Source organism: Penaeus japonicus, unplaced genomic scaffold (genome assembly GCF_977035675.1).
Source record: "Penaeus japonicus unplaced genomic scaffold, GWHDUDI00000001_assembly GWHDUDI00000011, whole genome shotgun sequence".
NCBI classification, from domain to species: domain Eukaryota; kingdom Metazoa; phylum Arthropoda; class Malacostraca; order Decapoda; family Penaeidae; genus Penaeus; species Penaeus japonicus.
The window spans coordinates 29,709,805-29,715,454 of NW_028234413.1; positions in this window are offsets into that span (position 1 = coordinate 29,709,805).

Below are 5,650 nucleotides of genomic sequence, written 5' to 3' on the forward strand. Positions count from 1 at the left end.
TTTTAAATATTTTATATATATATGTATATGGTATATTTATATGTAGATAATGTAATGAATATGTATATAGTTTATATGTGGATGTTGTGTGTGTGTGTGTGTGTGTGTGTGTGTGTGTGTGTGTGTGTGTGTGTGTGTGTGTGTGTGTGTGTGTGTGTGTGTGTGTGCGTGTAGAAACAAAAAAGCTTATTAAACAGCGTAAGGACATGAAAATAAGATCAATCAGAGACAAAATTAAGACGATAAACAAGATGAAAGATGTGCGCAAATTTAACGTACGAAAAGCTTTGCTTTCGGGCACCAGCGTTAATACAACAAAGAGGAGCCTCGGAACAGGGAAAAACAAATGTATGCCGTAAAGAAACCCAATGGATAGGTGGCATACAATAAAAATGAAATTATCAAAGACTTCTATTGCGATCGATACCACTAAACGATCAACCGCGAACGGAGGCAAACACAATAATTGGAGACGCTCCAAACATTACGGTAGAGGAAATAAAAACAGCACTGAAAGGCATAAAAAGAAGGAAAATACCACTAGCCAATCTTTTTAACAAATGTCTAAGCGACGGTAAAAGCCCGAAATCTTGAAAAAAACGAATAATAATTTTAATACACAAAAAGGGGGACATAAAAGACCTAAAGAATTGCCGACCTATAAGCCTCCTCTCAGTAATCTAAAAACTGTTCACTAAAATCATCACAGTCCGCGTCACCGATATATTCCGTTCAAAACAACCCAGGCAACAGGCAGGCTTCCGCAGTGGATTCTCAACTATAGACCATATCCACACATTAACCCAAATAAGAGAGATTACAAAAAGGCATTAGACTCGATACAGATAGCGGCTGTACTAGATGCAATTCGTAAACAAGGAGTAGAGGAAATAATATTTTAGATTATTATTATAATATATATTTAATTATAAATATATTTATATAAATATATATATATAAGATATATATATATATATATATACAGTACAGTGACAATTAAAATCCACGCAGAAACCGATAAAATACCAATAAAAAAGGTAAAGTGACACCATCTCACCAAAGCTGTTTACAGCTTGCCTAGAGGATATATTCAAAAAGTCAGACTGAAAGGAGAAAGGGATGAAAATAGGGGATGGACACTAAAGCCGTCTAAGATTTACAGATGACATTGTTCTTTCCGGCGAGTCAACAAATTAATTGCAACAATTACTGAACGATTTAAATTGGGAAAGTCGGAAGATTGGCCTTAATATGAACATGAAAAAGACTAAAGTCATGTTCAACAGTCGAACTCATGTTGAGAAAAGACAAGTGCAGGGCGAGGTACTAGAAGCAGTAAACGAATATGCATATCTAGGGCAACTTATCCAAACGAATACATCCTGCGAAGCTGAGATAAAACGACGAATTAGGCTAGGTTGGAATGTACACAAAGTAATATATTATGCTTGAAGAGTCCTCCCCGTCATAACATATGGGTCAAATACATGGACTACGACCAAGGTACTTGAGAGGAAATTAGTAAGTGCTCAAAGAGGAATGGAAAGGCTCATGATAGGAGATAGCTTAAGAGACAGAAAAAGATACATGGATCAGGCAGCAGACAACAGGCTGGTCATATATATCAGAGACAGGACAACAGGTGGTCAAATAAAACAACAGAATGGGAAATATATGACACAAAGAGACCAAGGGCAAGACCAGTGGCAAGATAGCGTGATGGAATAGCGAATTTCGCTTGAGTAAATTGTATATATATAGATACATACGCACACATATACACATATATACACATGTGTGTGGTGTGTGTGTGTGTGTGTGTGTGTGTGTGTGTGTGTGTGTGTGTGTGTGTGTGTGTGTGTGTGTGTGTGTGTGTGTGTGTACACTTACACACACACACACACACACACACACTCTCACTCACACTCACACACACACACACACATATATATAATATATATATATATATTAATATATAAATATATGGAACATATATATACACAATACAACACGATATAAACACACACATATAAAATATTATTAAAATAGAACATAAATATACATATAACATATAAAACATTATATATATATAATATATATATATATATATATATATATATATATATCTATATTATATATATACACACACACAAACATATACATTTATTCACACATACTGTATATATACACATTTATACATACACATGTAAATATATACATATATATATATATATATATATATATATATATATATATATATATATATATATATACATACATATATTTTCTTATCATCATCATCATCATCACCACCATCATTTTCTTCATCTTCAATGAAATAAAATGAAACGAAATGAAAACAACGAACAAACCTAAAAACATATCCAAAAAGAAAAGACTGAGGACAAACGCACATAGAGTATAGCTCGCTACGGGAACAATTTCACCGTAAAATGACGTGTGGCCGTGTTGGAGGTGTTGCTCTGGCTTCACCTGTATGCACATGGATTCTGAGATGGGAAGGTCCAACTTAAGAACTTAACCATATGATTTCTAAGCCTGAAACTATGTTTTAAATACTTTTGTTTTTGTTTTTTTATGTTGAAGGGGATGTATTGGGTGAAGAATAACCAATGAAGAGAAAATCAGGACATGACAAACAAACATTAACCAACAAGAGGAGGAGGAGAACCATAATAACAACAAAAATGATAATGATAATATTAAAAATAAAAGTAATATTAATGATAATGGAAATAGTAGTATATATAGTGTTAGTAATGAAAATAATATTCATAAAAATAATAATTGGAAACAATATATTTAACTCTGAATTTCACTATTCAGCCTTTTCATAAACCGGAGTTCGGATTCGCAAACCTATTCTTGACAAACTCGAAACATCTATAACATGTAAAGGAATCATACCACGTCTCGGAGCATGGCGAATGACGTCCAATCTGAGCGTGAAATGCGCCCCCCTCCCCGCCCCTCCCCGCCCCGCCCCGCCCCGCCTGGCCAGCACACAGTTGCCGTGGCATAGTGCTATTTCTTTTAGTACGGTTACACGTGAGCCGGGAGTTTCCTTACTGAGAACTTTTAGTGCTAAATGTTGCCCTCCCTTGCCCTAGGTGTGCGTGCGTGTGCGTGTGCGTGTGCGTGTGCGTGTGTGCGCGCGCGCGCCCGTGTGTTAGTGCGTGTTTGTGATGTATGTAAGTATGTATGTATGTATGTATGTGTGTATATATATATATATATATATATATATATATATATATATATATATATATATATAGAGAGAGAGAGAGAGAGAAAAATAACAGAGATATTTTAGGAGAGATATCATAATATGTTACATACACATACACATACATAGTGAGTAGAGAGAGAGAGAGAGCGAGAGGAGGGAGGAGGAGATGGAGATGAATCGAGTGAGGAGAAGATTGAGGAGATGAAGAGAGGAGAGAGAGAGAAGAGGTGAGAGGAGAAGGTAGAGATGAGAGAGGGAGAGAGAGAATGGAGAGAGAGAGAGTAGATAGAGAGAGAAAGAGAGAAAGAGAAAAGAGAAAGAAGGTGATAAGAGGGAAAAAAGAGGAAAGAGAAGAGAGATGAGAGAGAAGTGAAGACGTGGTGATAGAGTGAGATTGAGAGTTGTGAGGGAGAGAGAGACAGAGAGAGAGAGAGAGAGAGAGAAAGAGAGAGAGAGAGAGATTTTTGAGTTTAGGTATGCCAAAAGAGGGCCACGGGCTCAAAAGTTTGAAGACTAAACCCAAGGGAACTCGAACGAACACAACTGAAATAATTTTCTCTTGAACCTCTTGCACTCACCTCAGAAACTATCAGGAATAAAAGCCGATACATTTTATTGACAAATTTAAATACGGCGGCAATGAGCAAATTAGACGATCATTGGACAACAGTGGTGGTGTTAGGGCGCATTTTAGCGGAGACACACCCATCAACTTTTTTTTTACATTCAAGTCTATCTTCCGCGCGAGTGCAATGTGTGTATGTTAAACGGTTCGTGATTGATGAATGTGTGAATGAGATCGGGCGTTTGGGAGCAACTGAGAATATGGATTAGTGTTCTTCCTAATACATATTAACAGAAATAAATAACTGCGTGATGTAGTTCGTTTTCACAGCTTTATGAAACAGACTGGCAGATTGTTCGCTTTAATACGTACAACCAACTTAGTTCAGTGTCCTTTCTGGCTGATTCAAAAGTGCACGATGATGGTTTGCCGAGCGACCTCCTAAACCTTGACATCGCGTAGTCCCAGCTGGCGGTTGTTTAGCAAAATGTCACCGTGTACAAAAACATCTCGCTTCTGGAATCATAAACAACATTCCTTCGGGATGATAAACGTACGGGGTGTGAGTCCACTATTAGCTTCTCCAAGCACGTTACCTCTTAGCCAATCTTTATAAATGCCATGATAAATCCACGAGGCTTAACCGTTTCTCCATTCATTGAAGTTGTTAACAAGACTAAATACAAAATACCTAGAGGACAAAGCACTTCTTGAATCCCTTGCGCTCGAAAGAAATGCGCATTCGCGCATGGAAATTAGGCCCAAGGAAGATGAGAATAACGACTGGCCAAGAAATGCAAGGAAACGAGACTAAAGACTGGTCAAGGTACCCTTGAAAAATGGCCACACAAAGGCAGCGAAAAGCTGGTTAAGCTTTTGATTGTTAGTTTCCCAAGAAAGGATGCTTGCGTTCATTGTGAACCTAGACGATGGCCCAATATCACCATGAAGGAGACAAATTTTCGAAAATCAGGTAGAAGCCTTCCTGCGCCAACAATTTTAGGGTCCAAGGACAGGGTCGACAAGCAGGTGCTCCGTCCGTCATGGCGGATGCGCCGTTCGTTACTGCCAAGCTTATCGTTAGACCATCTGCTTCGATACTAAATGAATCACACTCTGCTCCGTCTCTCACGGTCGCACATAAGAACGACACAGAGCTAAGCCATTCATTCTGCATATCCTCCTCCAACCCACACTAGCTCTTTTATATCGTTACATCGCTACTTACGAAAGTTTCCTTAACACCAGCAGTATTTGCCTTCATCTCCGGAGGAATATCAACAGCGGAAGGACATATCTAGAAGGTTCATACCAAGGTAAATTGGGAAAATGATAAACCCTATGCTCTGCATAAATAGCAAAATTGACACTAAATTTCAGACCTTACGATGATTCACGTAACTGTTTGTACGCAGAGGTTAATGATGATACAGCAAGCCACCTGCCCGGCCTGATCCTGACAGTTTTAAGCACGCTTTTATCGGAGGTGTCTTTTATACACTGAAAGTCATCATCTACATTATGAACACCATCATTAATAAGCCTTCAAAGTCTTGGCTATTTTGCCTTGACATCCGCTGACAGTCATGTTACATAACCTATGTCTAAATCCATGGTTTTCTTAAACCTGAAGATTAACTTGCCGGGCATCAGGGGCTATTTCCCATATATGTTCCAATTATGAAATTCAAGCAGTCATTTAACATATATTTTTTATACATTCTTTAATCAACAAAAATCCAAAAATAAGGAAACTTAAGACCAACGGGGTTCCCGGAAGTGTGAATATAAATCCAGACACACACAAGATTATAGATATAAATATAAATATAAAA